Source organism: Myotis nattereri, assembly GCF_964212035.1.
Source record: "Myotis nattereri genome assembly, chromosome: X".
NCBI classification, from domain to species: Eukaryota; Metazoa; Chordata; class Mammalia; order Chiroptera; family Vespertilionidae; genus Myotis; species Myotis nattereri.
In genome coordinates this window covers 84652548-84669120 of record NC_138078.1, presented here as the reverse complement: position 1 = coordinate 84669120, position 16573 = coordinate 84652548, and the positions used below count along the sequence as shown (strand labels likewise).

The 16573-nt window shown below is 44.4% G+C and overlaps 1 pseudogene across 1 annotated transcript; it reads right to left on the bottom strand.

Moving 5' to 3' along the window:
- Positions 1 to 13798: 13798 nt before the first annotated feature.
- On the bottom strand, positions 13799 to 15856 carry LOC308511740 (pleckstrin homology domain-containing family G member 5-like; annotated as a pseudogene). The gene has a single exon. The product of its transcript is annotated as a pleckstrin homology domain-containing family G member 5-like (transcript).
- Positions 15857 to 16573: the final 717 nt, after the last annotated feature.

Below are 16573 nucleotides of genomic sequence, written 5' to 3'. Positions count from 1 at the left end.
TTCCCATTTTGATTTTTTTACTTCAAAATAAAATATGTGCAGTGTGCATAGGAATTTGATCATAGGTTTTTTTTAAACAATAGTTCGGCCCTACAACGGTCTGAGGGACAGTGAACAGGCCTGCTGTTTAAAAAGTTTGAAGACCCCTACCTTTATCCATTTTGAGTTTATTTTTGTATATGGTGTAAGTTGGTGGTCTAGTTTCATTTTTTTTTGCATGTATCTGTCCAATTTTCCCAACACTATTTATTGAAGAGACTGTCTTGACTCCATTGTATGTTCTTGCCTCCTTTGTCAAATATTAATTGAGCATATTGGTTCAGGTAGATTTCTGGGTTCTCTATTCTATTCCATTGATCTATATGTCTGTTCTTGTGCCAGTACCAGGCAGTTTTGAGAACAGTGGCTTTGTAATACAACTTGTTATCTGGTATTGAGATCCCACCTACTTTGTTCTTCTTTCACAAGATCGCTGAAGCTATTTGGGGTCTTTTTTTATTCCAGATGAATTGTTGGAGAGTTCATTCTAGAATCTAGGTCTATGAAACATGCCACTGGTATTTTAATGGGAAGTGCATTGAATTTATATATTGCTTTAGGTAGTATGGACATTTTAATGATGTTGATTCTACCAATCCAAGAACATGGTTTGTTCTTCCATCTGTTTATGTCTTCCACTATTTCTTTTTTCAACGTCCTATAGTTTTCTGAGTAGAGATCTTTTGCCTCTTTAGTTATGTTTATTCCTAGATATCTTAATTTTTTTGGTGTGTTGGTAAATGGGATTGCTTTTTTAGTCTCTCTTTCTGTAAGGTCACTATTGGTGTATAGAAATGTCATAGATTTCTTGGCGTTAATTTTGTATCCTGCTACATTGCTGAATTCATTTATCAAGCCTAATAGTTTTTTGATGGAGTCTTTAGGGTTTTTTATGTACAGTATCATGTCATCTGCAAATAAGGACAGTTTTGCTTCTTCTTTTCCAATTTGGATGCCTTTTATTTCTTCTTCTTGTCTAATTGCAATGGCTAATACTTCCATTACTATGTCGAACAGGAGTGGTGAGAGTGGGCATCCCTGTCTTGTTCCTGTTCTTAAGAGAAATGGTTTTAGTTTTTGCCCATTGATTATGATGTTGGCTGTGGGTTTGTCATATATGGCTTTTATTATGTTGAGGTATGATCCTTCTATTCCCACCTTGCTGAGAGTTTTTATCAAAAATTGGGGTTGGATTTTTGTCAAATGCTTTTTTTGCATCAATTGATATGACTATGTGGTTTTTTTCTCTCAATTTTTTTATGTGATGTATCACATTTATTGATTTGTGGATATTGTACCATGCTTGCATCCCTGGGATAAATTCTACTTGGTCATGGTGTATGATCTTTCTGATGTACTGCTGGATCCGATTTGCTAAGATTTTGTTGAGGATTTTGGCATCTATGTTCATGAGGGATATTGGCCTGTAATTCTCTTTCATTGTGTTGTCTTTATCTGGTTTTAGTATGAGGGTGATGCTGGCTTCATAGAATGAGCTTGGAAGTGTTCTTTCTTCTTGAATTTTTTTAAAAAGTCTGAGGAGGATAAGTTTTAGTTCTTCCTTGAATGTTTGGTAAAACTCCGCTGTGAAGCCATCTGACCCTGGGCTTTTGTTTTGCTGGAAGCTTTTTGATGACTGCTTCAATTTCTTCCATAGTTATTGGCCTATTGAAATTTGTAGATTCTTCCTGATTGAGTTTTGGAAGGTTGTATTTTTCTAGGAATATGTCCATTTCCTCCAGGTTGTCTAGTGTGTTGGAGTAGAGTTGTTCATAGTATTTTTTTTAACAATCCTTTGTATTTCTGTGCGTTCTGTTGTTATTTCACCTCTATCATTTCTGATTTTGTTTATTTGGGTTCTCTCTCTTTGTTTCTTGGTAAGCCTGGCTAGAGGTTCATCAGTCTTGTTTATCCTTTGAAGAACCGGCTCTTGGTTTCATTTATCTTATGTATTGTTTTTTTGGTCTCTATGTAATTTATTTCTGCTCTGATCTTTATTATCTCCTTCCTTCTGCTCACTCTAGGCTTTTCTTGTTCTCTTTCTAATTCTTTGAGTTGTAGAGTTAGATGATTTACTACCATTTTTTCTTGCTTTTTGAGGTAGGCCTGTAGAGCTATAAACTTCCCTCTCAGGACTGCTTTCATTGTGTCCCATAGGTTTTGGATTGTTCTGTTTTCATTGTCATTATTTTCCAGGATATTTTTAATTTTTTCTTTGATCTCATTGGTAACCCAATCAATATTTAATAACATGCTATTCAGCTTCCAAGTGTTTGAGTGTTTTGGATTGTTATTATCGTAGTCTATTTCTAATATTATGCCATTGTGGCCTGAAAAGATGCTTGGTATGATTTCAATCTTCTTGAATTTGGGGAGACTTTGCTTGTGACCCAATATGTGGTCTATTTTTGAAAATGTCCCATGTGCACTTGAGAAGAACGTATATTCTGCGGCTTTGGGGTGAAGTGTTCTGAAGATGTAAATTAAGTCCATCTGATCTAGTGAGTCATTTAGGATTGCTGTTTCTTTGCCAATTTTTGTCTAGAGGATTTATCCAGTGATGTCAGTGGTGTATTAAAGTCCCCTACTATGATTGTATTGTTGATATCTTCCAGGAGTATTTTTAAGTATTTGGGTGCTCCTGCATTGGGTGCATATATGTTTATCAGGGTTATATCTTCTTGTTGTGTCGATCCCTTCCTTATCTCTTGTTATGGCCTTCACTTTGAGGTCTATTTTGTCAGATATAAGTATTGCTTTCCCTGCTTTTTTTCATTTCCATTTGCCTGAAAGATATTTTCCATCCCTTCACTTTCAGTCTGTGTGATTCCCTTATTCTGAGGTGGGTCTCTTGTAGACAGTAAATGTATGGGTCATGTTTTTTTATCCATTCAGCCACTCGATGTCTTTTTATTGGAGCATTTAGTCCATTTATGTTTAAAGTTATTATTGTAAAGTACTTGTTTGTAGCCATTTTCATTTTTTGTGCCTGTGTTCTTTCTTAGATTTTTATTTCTTCTTTGTACACCAGTCCCTTTAGCATTTCTTGCATTGCTGGCTTGGTGGTGATAAACTCCCTTAGCCTTTTTGTGCCTGTGAAGCTTCTTATTTCCCCTTCAATTTTGAATGATGGCCTTGCTGGATAGAGTATTCTTGGATTCAGTCCCTTGCTTTGCATCACTTTGTAAATTTCCATCCATTTTAATTGAGTAATAAGTAATATGCAGTAAAGTACACAAATATTAAGTGTACAATTTGGTGGTTTTGAGAAAATGACCACACCCATGTAAAACCTCTAGATCAAGAGAAACTGTATTTTCAATACCCCAGATGGTTCCTTTATGCCCCTTATCAGTCAACTTCTGATAGTTAACCACTATTCTGACAGCCATCACTACAGATTAGTTTATTAGTTTATTCTGTTCTCGAACATCACACAAAGGAAATCAAGTAGCATGTACAACTTTGGGTTTGACTTCTTCCACTGCACATTAATATCTGCAACTCATTCATGTAGTTGCATTTACTAGTAGTTCATTTCTCTTCATTACTAAGTAGTATTCCATTTTATGGATATGCCACAATATGTTTATCCATTCCCCTGTTAGTGGACATTTCATTTGTTTCTAGTTTTTGCTATATGAATAAACTACTGTGGACACATTACTAAACATCTTTTGGTAGACTTATGTATTCATTGTTATTTGGCATATGTGTACATAGGTAAGGCATATAGTTAATTTTAGAAGACACTGTCAAATGATTTTTCAAAGTAGTTGTACCATTTTATACTCCCAACAATGTCAAATGAAAATTATAGAGTCTCCACATCTTTGCCAAATCTTGGTCTTGTTTTTAATTTTTGCCATGCTACATGGTGTGAAATGTATGGCTTCTATTTAAAGTTTCCTGATGAAGAATGATGTCATCTTTTCATATGAATATTGACCATGTGAATATCCTTGAAGTACAAATTACCCATGTGGATATCCTTGATTTACTTGGTCACCTGTTCAAGTCACTTGTCCATTATTAACTGGATTATTTTGTCACTTTTTTTTTCTTATTGCTATACTAGAAGCCTGGTGTATGAAATTCATGCATGAGGGGAAAAGGGGGGGGGCCTCAGCCCTCACCCTCTCCAATCTGGGACCCCTCATGGGATGTCTGACTGCTGGTTTAGGCCAGATCCCTGTGGACATCCCTCTTGCAATTCGGGACTGCTGGCTCATAACCACTAACCTGCCTGCCTGCCCAATCCCTCCTAGCCACTCTGCTGCCTGCCTGATCCCCCCCCCTAACCACCTCTGCCTGCCGGCCTGATTGCCCCTAACTGCCTCTGCCTGCCAGCCTGATCGCCATTAACCACCCTCCACTGCTGGCCTGATTGCCCCTAAACGCCTCTGCCTCGGCCCCCGCCACCATGGCTTTTTCCGGAAAGAGGACCAGATGACCAGAAGATGTCCAGTCAACCCAGTCTAATTAGCATATTGCCCTTTTATTAGTATAGATAAGAGTATGGAGAAAGTTCTTTGCTACGTGTCTCTGTATGTGGAAAGAATATATATATATATATATTAGAGGCCTGGTGCACAAAAATATGTGCACTTGGGGCGAGGGGTCCCTCAGCCCAGCCTGTGCCCTCTCGTATTCTGGGACCCCTCAGGGGTGACCACTTGCTGGCTTAGGCCTGCTCCCCGGGGGATAGGGCCTAAGATGGCAATAAGACATCCCTCTGGCAGCCCAGCAGCCATTGGGGGATGCCCACTTGCCAGTGGGGAGCAGACCTTAACACTGCTGAGGAGGCAGGAGGGGCTCCCACCACCACTGCTATACTGGCAGCCATCAGCCTGGCTTGTGGCTGAGCAGAGCTCCCCCATGTGGAAGCGCATTGACCACCAAGGGGAAGCTCCTGCACTGAGCGTCTGCCCACTGTTGGTCAGTGTGTGTCATAGTGACCAGTCATTCCCAGTCTTTCTGCTGTTAGGGTCAGTTTGCATATTACCCTTTTACTATATAGGATAAAGGCCTGGTGCATGGGTGGAGGTCAGCTGGTTTGAACTGAAGGGTGTCCCGGATCAGGGTGGGGGTCCCGCTGGGGTGCCTGGCCAGCCTGGATGAGGGGCTGATGGCTGTTTGCAGCTGGTCACACCCCCTTCAGGGTAGGGGTCCCCACTGGGGTGCCTGGCCAATCTGGGTGAGGGCCTGAGGGCCCTTTTCAGGCTAGCGGGCGACTGAAGCTCCCAGCCTCTCCTTTTTTTCTTTTTTTATTTAATTCTGGGATTCATTTACCTTCTATACCTGTCACTGGAGCTGAGAGCCAGCTCCAGCTCTGAGGCCTGGCTGGCTGAAAGCAGGTATCTGGGTTTGTTTAGTTTCTATAATTGAAACTCTGTTGCCATCACTGCCGCTCTAAGCTCTGAGGCCGAAGCTGGCTGAAAGCAGGTATCTGGAGCTTGTTTAGCTTCTGTAATTGCAACTTTGTTGCTTAGAGTGTAGCTTGTAGCTTAGAGCAGGCCGAAGCAGGTGGGGAAGCTGGCTTCCTCCATCACTGGAGCAAGCAAGCCTCCTGTTCACTTCAGCTGTGTGGCATGCCGGCCGCCATCTTTGTTGGCAGTTAATTTGCATATCCTGCTTATTAGTCAATGGGAAGCGTAGTGGAGGTATGGTTAATTACCATGTTTGTATATTATTAGATAGAATATATGATTTTCCTAGTCTTAACTCTTTTTTTTTATTAGTTATGGTATTACAAATGTGTCCTCAACCCCGCCATTAACCCCCAACCTCCCCCCGCTCCCCGCACCCTCATGCTCCCCTCCCCCTGTTGTCCATGTCCATTGGTTTGGCTTATATACATGTATACAAGTCCTTCGGTTGATCTCTTCCCCTTACCCCCGCCCTCCCCTACTTTCCTTCTGGGGATTGATTGCCTGATCGCTGTTTCTCAGTCTTTGGATCTGTCCCGTTTCATCAGTCTATGTTGTTCTCTATAATCCACAAATGAGTGAGATCAAGTGGTATTTATCTTTCTCTGACTGGCTTATTTCACTTAACATAATGCTCTCCAGTTCCATCCATGCTGTTGCAAAAGGCAAGAGTTCTTTTTTTTTTTTTTTTTTTTTTTTTACTGCAGCATAGTATTCCATTGTGTAGATGTACCACAGTTTTCTAATCCACTCATCTGCTGATGGGCACTTAGGCTGTTTCCAAATCTTAGCTATGGTGAATTGTGCTGCTATGAACATAGGGGTGCATATATCCTTTCCGATTGGCGATTCTGGTTTCTTGGGATATATTCCTAGTAGTGGGATCGCTGGGTCAAATGGGAGTTCCATTTTTAGTTTTTTGAGGTAGCTCCATACTGTTCTCCACAGTGGCTGCACCAGTCTGCATTCCCACCAGTAGTGCAGAAGGGTTCCTTTTTTTCCACATCCTCTCCAACACTTGTTGTTTGTTGATTTGTTGATGATAGCCATTTTGACAGGTGTGAGATGATAACGCATTGTCGTTTTGATTTGTATCTCTCGTATAATTAGTGACTTTGAGCATGTTTTCATATGTCTTTCGGCCTTCTGTATGTTCTCTTTCGAAAAGTGCCTATCTAGGTCCGTTGCCCATTTTTTTATTGGATTGTTTATCTTCCTTTTGTTAAGTTTCATGAGATCCCTGTAAATGTTGGAAATTAAACCCTTATCGGTGGTATCATTTGCAAATATGTTCTCCCATGTAGTGCGTCTTCTTGTTGTTTTGTTGATGGTTTCCTTTGCTGTGCAAAAGCTATTTACTTTGATGTAGTCCCATTTTTTTATTTTCTCTTTAGTTTCCATTGCTCTAGGAGCATTATCAGAGAAGAAATTCCTTTGACACATGTTTGCGATTTCGCTGCCTGTGGATTCCTCTAGTATTTTTATGGTTTCCCCTCTTACGTTTAAGTCTTTTATCCATTTTGAGTTTATTTTTGTGTATGGTGTGAGTTGGTGGTCTAGTTTCATCCTTTTGCATGTATCTGTCCAATTTTCCCAACACCATTTATTAAAGAGACTGTCTTGACTTCATTGTATGCTCTTGCCTCCTTTGTCGAATATTAATTGGGCATAGTGGTTTGGGTCGATTTCTGGGCTCTCTATTCTATTCCATTGATCTATATGTCTGTTCTTGTGCCAGTACCAGGCTGTTTTAAGAACAGTGGCTTTGTAATACAGTTTGATATCTGGTATTGAGATCCCACCTACTTTGTTCTTTCTCAGGATTGCTGCAGCTATTCGGGGTCTTTTTTTATTCCAGATGAGTTTTTGGAACGTTCGATCTAGATTTGTGAAATATGCCGTTGGTAATTTAATGGGGATTGCATTGAATCTATAGATTGCTTTGAGTAGTATGGACATTTTGATGATGTTGATTCTACCAATCCATGAACACGGTATGTTCTTCCATCTGTTTATGTCTTCCTCTATCTCTTTTTTCAGTGTCCTGTAGTTTTCTGCATATAAGTGTTTTACCTCCTTAGTTAAATTTATTCCTAGGTATTTTAATTTTTTTGGTGCAATGGTAAATGGGATTGCTTCTGTAGTTTCAATTTCTGTAAGTTCGCTATTGGTGTAAAGAAATGCCAAGGATTTCTTAGCATTAATTTTGTATCCTGCTACATTGCCAAATTCATTTATTAAGTCTAATAATTTTTTGATGGAGTCTTTAGGGTTCTGTATGTACAGTATCATGTCATCTGCAAATAAGGACAGTTTTGCTTCTTCTTTTCTAATTTGGATGCCTTTTATGTCTTCTCCTTGTCTGATCGCAACGGCTAGTACTTCCAGTACTATGTTGAACAGGAGTGGTGAGAGGGGGCATCCCTGTCTTGTTCCTGTTTTTAGGGGGAATGGTTTTAGTTTTTGCCCATTGATTATGATGTTGGCTGTGGGTTTGTCATATATGGCTTTTATTATGTTGAGGTATGATCCCTCAATTCCTATCTTGTGGAGAGTTTTTATCAAGAAGGGTGTTGGATTTTGTCAAATGCTTTTTCTGCATCAATTGATATGACTATGTGGTTTTTTTCTCTCAATTTGTTTATGTGATGTATCACATTTATTGATTTGCAGATATTGTACCATCCTTGTATCCCTGGGATAAATCCTACTTGGTCATGGTGTATGATCTTTTTGATGTACTGCTGGATCTGATTTGCTAGGATTTTGTTGAGCACTTTGGCATCTATGTTCATGAGGGATATTGGCCTGTAATTCTCTTTCATTGTATTGCCTTTATCTGGTTTTGGGATTAGGGTGATGTTGGCTTCACAGAATGAACTGGGAAGTGTTCCTTCCTCTTGGATCTTTTGACATAGTCTGAGGAGGATAGGTTGTAGGTCTTCCTTGAATATTTGCTAAAACTCCCCTGTGAAGCTATCTGGCCCTAGGCTTTTGTTTGCTGGAAGCCTTTTGATTACTGCTTCAATTTCCTCCATAGTTATTGGCCTATTGAGATTTTTAGATTCTTCCTGGTTAGGTTTTGGAATGTTGTATTTTTCTAGGAATATGTCCATTTCCTCCAGGTTGTCTAGTGTGTTGGAGTAGAGTTGTTCATAGTATTTTCAAACAATCCTTTGTATTTCTATGGGGTCTGTTGTTATTTCTCTTCTTTCATTTCTGATTTTGTTTATTTGGGTCCTCTCTCTTTGTTTCTTGGTGAGTCTGGCTAGAGGTGTATCAATCTTGTTTATCCTTTCTAAGAACCAGCTCTTGGTTTTGTTGATCTTATGTATTGTTTTTTTGGTCTCTATGTCGTTTATCTCCGCTCTGATCTTTGTTATTTCCTTCCTTCTGCTAACCGTGGGCTTTTTTGTTGCTCTCTTTCAACTCTTCGATTTGTAGAGTTAGGTCATTTATTCTCATTGTTTCTTGTTTCTTGCAGTAGGCTTGTAGAGCTATGAACTTCCCTCTCAAGACTACTTTTGCTGTGTCCCATAGGTTTTGGATTGTTGTGTTTTCATTGTCATTTGTTGCCATGATGTTTTTTATTTCTTCTTTAATCTCACTGGTGACCCAGTCGTTGTTTAATAGCATGCTATTAAGTCTCCATGTGTTTGATTTTTCTGGATTGTTTCTGTTGTAGTTGATTTCCAGTTTTATGCCTTTGTGGTCTGAGAATATGCTTGATATGATTTCAATTTTTTTGAATTTGAAGAGACTTTGTCTGTGACCCAATATATGGTCTATCTTTGAAGATGACAAATGTGCACTTGAGGAGAATGTATATTCTGTGGCTTTGGGGTGAAATGCTCTGAAGATGTCAATTAATTCCATCTGATCTAGTGAGTCATTTAGGATTGATGTTTCTTTGCTGAGTTTCTGTTTAGAGGATTTGTCCAGTGGAGATAATGGGGTGTTAAGGTCCCCTACTATGATTGTATTGCTGTCAATCTCTCCCTTGATCTCCTCCAGAAGATTTCTTACGTATTTGGGTGCTCCTATATTGGGTGCATATATATTTACCAGAGTTATTTCTTCTTGTTGGACTGCTCCCTTTAGTATTATGAAGTGGCCTTCTTGATCTCTTTTCATGTCCTTCACTTTGAGATCTAATTTGTCAGATATAAGTATTGCTACCCCGGCTTTTTTTTCACTTCCATTGGCCTGAAAAACCTTTTTCCATCCCTTCACCATCAGTCTGTGTGCATCTTTTTTTCTGAGGTGGGTTTCCTGTAGACAGCAGATATATGGGTCATGTTTTCTTATCCACTCATTTACCCTATGCCTTTTGACTGGGGAATTTAATCCATTTACATTTAAAGTTATTATTGATAGAAACTTGTTAGTCGCCATTTTTGTTCTTTACCGCTGCATTCCTTCTTTGTTTCCTGTTTTTTCTATTTACAGCAGACCCTTTAGCATTTCTTGCATTGCTGGCTTGGTTGTAATAATCTCCCGTAGACCGTTTTTGTCTGTGAAGCTCCTGATTTGACCCTCAATTTTGATTGGTAGCCTCGCTGGGTATACTATTCTTGGATTCAGACCCTTCTTTTGCATGACTTTGTATATTTCATTCCAGTCCCTTCTTGCCTGATGTGTTTCTGTTGAGAAATCGGTCGCTAGTCTGATGGGGGATCCTTTGTAGGTAACTTTCTGTCTCTCTCTGGCTGCTTTTAAGATTCTTGCTTTGTCGTTGGTGTTTGCCAATTTAATTATTATGTGCCTTGGTGTCGGTCTTTTCAGGTTCATTTTGTTTGGGACTCTGTGAGCTTCTTGGTTTTGTGTGAGTTTTTTCCTCCCTATATCAGGGAAATTTTCTGTTACTATATTTTCAAACAGGTTTTCCATTCCTTGCTCAGTTTCCTCTCCTTCTGGCACCCCTATTATTCGGATGTTGTTTCGTTTAGCATTGTCCCAGAGTTCTCTTAGGCTCTCCTCCTTTTTAATTTTTTTTCTAGAAGCTGTTCTGTTTGGGTATTTTTTCCTACCTTGTCTTCTATCTCGCTGATGTGGTCCTCTGCTTCTTCTAGTCTACTGTTGATGCTTTCTACTGAGTTCTTTATAGCAGTGATATCATTTTTCATTTCTTCTTGGTTTTTCTTCATTTCCTCTTGGTTTCTACACATATTGTTGAATTTATCTTCCATTGTTTTCATCCACCTTATGGCAATTTCTCTGAATTCTTTCTCTGACAGGTTGCTTGCCTCAATTGCCTCCATTTCGTTTACTTCCTTTTCTGATGATGCCTGTTTTTCTTTCATATGTGGGTTGGTTCTTTGTTTCACCATGATCTCTCTTCTCCAGGTGTTTGGTTATGTAGTTCTCTCTCTACTGCATTGATTTAAAGGCACAAAATACAACACAACAAGGCACAACGTGCAAGGCACTGAACATAAATGTATTCACAATATTAATAACCCCAAATAAAGGTGACCACCCAAGCGAAGAGAATTAGGGGATAAAGAAGAAAAAAGAGAAAAAGATTAAAGAGAAAAATAAGAAATAAAAAGGAGTGCCGAAATGAGATTGGGAAAAGGGAGAGAAGAAAAAGAAAAAAAGTAAGAGAGAGAATGAAATAGAGATGGGGAAGAGGCTATTTGTATGGGGAGAAAACTCTAATAGAACTGCAACTAATCTCAACGAATTCCAGCAGCAGATCCCTGGAGATTAATGCAAACTACAAACAACCACTAATATCAAGCGAGGCAAGGGAAAACAGAAGCACAGAAATAACCAGAGAAAGAAAAAATAAGCAAAACTGAAAAATGAAAATGAAAAACAAAACAATATCCCAAACAAGCATAAAAAAAACTAATTTACTCAAAATCAAGCAAACACTAGCAAAACAACAGAGAGAGAGAGAAAAAAAATTAGATAGTGAAGAAAGATAAGCGAGAGGTGTATATGGATTTAGAGCAAGGGATTGGAAATTAGATATATAAGTAGGGTGAAATTTAGACAGTGGGTAAAAAGAACGAATAGGGAAAATCTAAAGCAGGAATAGGGTAAGAGATATAGGACAACAAAAGAGGAAAAGTGAGGAAGAGAGTTTTGGCTTAAGGGTAAAGGTGAGATTGAGAGAAATGATGCTAAAGGAATGATGAAGATAGAATGTAGAACACTAATCCCAAAATAAAATAAAGAAGAAAAAAATAAATAAATAAAATGACACTTGAAAAAATGTTAAAATGATAGCAATAATACTGGTTAAAAAAATGTAGTAATTAAAAAGGTAAAATCAGGTGATGAAAAAAAATTAAAAAAATAATAAAATAGGTTCTTAATGAAATGGTGAAAAAAGAATTTAAAAAAATTCTAAAAATTCTAAAAATATGCAGTAGTGAAGGTGCTTCAGATCTTCTACTCTTATTTTCGGCACGCCTTAGTTCTGCCAGGCATTCAGGAGAGTGTTGAATTTGCCTACGATACACTGTCCCTCCGTGCTGTAAACCACAGTCCTGATTTTAAGGCAGGTTGTATTTGTTTACCAGACTGCCTTTATTTGTATTTACAGAAGAGACAGTTCGTGGCTCTGCCTCTGGGTGGCAGTGTGTCTGGATTGACCTCTGAAGCTATAAGTCCTCTCTATCAGTAGGATTTTTTTTCTCTATGGTACTTGAAACTGGTTTGGGAAAGTGTACTGCCCAGAGCTGGTTCTTTAATCGTTACTGCCCATTCTGTTTCCCAGGCTCCCCAAAAAGAACTTTCCCCTACAAGCTCTGCGAATGACCCCAACTGGGGAATCCCCTGCACTGGGTTTAATAATCAAATGCACGGATCTAAGGGGAACTATAACAGGAGCCTGATACGTTGTGTGAATTCACAAGCCTCCCCCTTCCAGGTCTGTGCGCAATCTCCGTGCATCCACTCGCCCCTGGCACCAAGCAGCCAGCACACTGGCAAAAACCGAGGCTGCTTTTTTACATCCAGTCCAGCTATGGGCTTATTTTTAGCATTCCCTTCTGCCAGCAGCCCTGTGGGGCCTCTTCCCCACTCGCGGGTCACGCTGGTCCCAATGGCTGCAGACTTTGTGGGGCGCAGATTTCGCCCCTCGCAGTCCTCTCTCCAACCTGAATTGCAAACCGCACCTTTAGGGGAAGTCTAACCTTTCCGTGAGAAGAAGCAGTGCTCGTCTGAGTTCACGCAGTCATGCTGCTTGAGATCCCTTGTTTCCAGGTTCCCTAGTCTTAACTCTTACTAATCTATTCACCTTTTTGTTAAAAAATTATATATATATATATATATATACATATATATATATATATATATATATATATATATATATATATATATATCTCCTATCTAATAATAGAGAAACATGGTAATTAACCCTAACTTTGCTACCCTTCCCATTGGCTAATCATCAGGATATGCAAATTAACTGCCAACAAAGATGGCAGCCGGCAGCCACGCAGCTGAAGCGAACATGAGGCTTGCTTGCTCCAGTGATGGGGGAAGCCAAGGTTCCCCGCCTACCACAGCCCAGCTCTGAGCTCCAGATGCAACAATGATGGCGGGACTTTGGGCTGCTGTGTGCGGAGCCTGCAGGTTTGTGTTTCTGATTCTGCCCCCAGCATCCCCAGCTCCGTGATGGTGGGTTTTGGGTCTGCTGTGCCAGGGCTGCTGGGTGCCGGGCCTACTTGTTTGTGTCTCCGATCAAGCCCTCAGCAACCCCAACCCTGCCTCAGCGGAGCTTGGGGCTGCTGGGTGCCCGGCTCCCCTGCGTGTTTGTGTCTGTAATCAGGCCCCCAGCAGCCCCAGCAGCCAAAGCACTGCCTAAATAACTTAAGGGAAACTTTATTTAGTCTTCTTTTAAAAGCAATCTAGTTTAAAAATGAGTTGCAGTTAAGAGAGAACAAAGAACATGGTACCTAGGAGTGAGATAGACAGACAGAGGAGAGGCTGGGCACTGGTCAGGGGCTTACATGCCAACTGTTCTCCACCTGGGAAATGATGTAAAATCGGTTTCTTTAGTTTTCTGCTCAATGGTCTTCTCCAGAGCGTGGAGTGGCATCTGCTCGCTTCTCCCTGGGGCCTGGCTTGGTGATCGCCTTGGGGTCTGGCTGTCCTCCAGCGGGCTCGGTATGGGCCTGCCTGCTCCGCCTGGCCCTGTCCACACATTGCTTCCTCCGAGTCTTCCTTGGGCGCAGCCCCGGTCCATCACCTCTTCCTGTGTTTCGCACCGCTTCCACAGGGCCGAGAAAGAGGCCCACACGGAGTTCAGGTCTGCAAGGAGCTGGTCTTCGGGATCTCCGCTTGCAATTGTTCCCTTCCATGACCTTCCTTCCCTACCTCTGGAATCTTCCCGGAGTACCGCATGCCTGCCTTCCAGCAGCAGGTTGTCTTTGTGTGGCTTTCAGGGCAGCCTTCAGGGCCTGGTGGCCGCACTGTGGCCCTTCCAAGTTGGGCACAGCAGGGCCTGAGGCCTGCCCAGGAAGGCGGGCGGCTCCCCAGCAAGTCCCACTGCACCAGGTGCACGTGCGCCTGCCCCCCCCACCCCAACGCGCCCTCCAGGCATGGCAGCTCCACGCTGTGCTCAGGGCCTGGGAGTTAAGCAGCAGGGTGGTCCTGATGCAGTAGAGCTGGGCCAGCTGGGTCAGCTTCCTGTGCTGAGCAGAGATGGGGTGGCAGGGGCGGCTCAGGCTGGACCCTGGGAGAGGTCCCTGAGGGCAGCTCTCTGCTCCTCCTGGTGGGCCCTTTGGGCTCCCCCGTCAGACAGGTGGTCCTGCCCTCCATCTCTGATAGCTGGGAGCCACTGCCAGGGCTTAGTGCACCCCCAATATTCCAGCGGGGCCCAGCTTCGTGAGGGGAGCTCCCAGTCCTAGTGCCGGTGGCTGTGGCAGCCAAGCAGAGTTCCAACAGGCTGTGGCTGGGGGCAGGGGGCGCCCCCTGGGTGGCGGCCCCTGCCAGCACTTGCAGGGGGCTGGCCTCAGATTTGGACTTGAGCAGGTGGGGCAAGCGGGGCTGCAGCTGGACAGGGGTGAGGCAGCAGAGGCTGGGCGAGGGCGGGGGTGAAGGGGCCTGTGGTAAATCTAGGGGCCGGGGCGCTGGCTCCACCACAGGGGCTGTGGCCGCAAAGTCTTGCAAGGAGGTGGGGGAGAGGGTGCCGTAGGCGGAGTCCATGGAGCAGGAGCTGCCCTCCCCGGGGCCCAGGGCCAGCAGCTCGCTGGTCAGTGTGACAGATGAGGCGGTGGTAATGAGGGACATCTCCTCCCATTGGGAGCTGAAGGGGCTGCCCTTGAACTCGCGTCTCCCCAGGCTCCAGCACCACCATGGCCAGGGTCTCCGTGGAGCCCACCGAGGCGCAGTGCTGGGAGTCCAGGCTGTTGCTGCTTTTGTACAGGATGGTGGGGGAGCTGGCGGCGGAAGTGCTACTCTCCCCACCCTCCTGTTCCTCTTCCTCCTCCAGGCTCTGCAGGTGCTGCTCGCTGCCCGCGTGCTCCTGCGCACGCAGCTGCTGCAACTGGCTCTGGGCATTGTAAATGGAGTCCACCCAGCCCCGGCACAGAGCCTGTCCACTGACTTGGAACGTGTAGGCCCCCACGGCGCTGTGGAACTCGTTCAGGTAGATGAGGAGGAAGGAGCCAGGGTCCCGCAGCTCCGGGCACACGATCTTGTCCACCAGCAGCGGTGGCCTGATGACCCTGGTCCCCTCAGCCTTCTTCACTGCCTTGGTCACTAAGAGCAGGCCTGTGAAGAGGAAGCAGTACACATCCATCTTGCTGTCCTTTCCCTCCTTCATCCTCAGGCTGCCCTCCAACAGCAGCTGACACGTCTCCTCTGGGGAGGCACCAGGGATGGGCGCGGTCAGGTCCAGGTGCAGAAATCCCTTCAGGAGCTTGTCCACCTCGTCGTTGCTACCCTCCACCACCTTGTAGGCATCGATGCAGCTCACCACGGCCGCCAGCTGCTGCACTCCTGTCGCTGCCATATGCATGCGTTCACGTGGTGGATGAAGCGCTCCACAGAGCTGATCATGGTGATGACGGCCTCCTTGGCACGTGGCTCGTCCCTCTTCCTCAGCACCGACTTGAGCAGCAGCGGGTACTGGGTGAGCCGCTGGTGGGGCTTGGCGAGCATGTCGCTCAGCTTCAGCCGCTGGCACTGCTGGTGCTTCTCGGCCCACGTCACGTAGGCCCGGAAGAGGTCGTTGTCGTGCAGCAGGCTGCGCATGTACTCCATGCAGCCCTCCTCCTCCATGCAGTACCGAATGTGGGGCTTGAAGAGGGAGCCGAACATCTCGAAGCCCTTGAGGAGGTCCCGGGCTGCAGCACCTTCTCCACCATCAGCACCATCACGCTGCCCCACAACCCACAGTGCAGATGGGCGATCTCGGGGATGTTGCTGAACAGGAGACTGGCGTGCAGGTGTCCGGACTCCTCCCCAAGTTGACCCTTCATCCGGAAGTCCCCGCCGCTCCATTCACCCCCTTAGCCAGAGGGGAGCGCCCTCAGTGGGTCTGCTGCTCTGGGCGCTGGGGAGGAGGAGACCGCAGGAGGAGGCTGCAGAAGGCAGGTGAGGAGCCCAGGACGCATTGCACCCCCGCCACCACCCCTCATCCCGCTGGGGCCTGCACCCAGTTGTGCAAGGCCCTGAAGCAGGAGGAGGCCCCGGAAGGCAGGCTGCTCCCCAGCATGTCCCGCTGCACCAGGTGCATGTGCGCCTGCACCCAGGAGTGCCATGGCTGCGGGTGGGCCACTGGCTGGGCTTGGAGGTGAGTCCTCCATGCACAGGCCCAGCAGCCTGCCTGGTGTGGGTGGGGGTTTAGGGTCACCCTGAGGGAGGCTCCTGCCTTTTTCTGCTCCTCTCCTGGTGGAGGGGCGGGACTCCAGCACTGAGGTCAGAGGAGCCGCCTTCCAGCCCCCAGGCCACTTCTCGGAGTCTGAAGTTGCACCATCGGCCTCTGCCTAGGACAGGACCTCTGCAACCCCAGGGTGCATAAACACACAGGGCTTCCATCAGGCTTCTCTGACCCTGGGGCCGGGAGGCCTCTCTGCTCCTCTGATCCGGGGCCTGGAGGTCTTTTCGCTCTGCTGATCCCAGGCTGGGAGGCCTCTCCACTC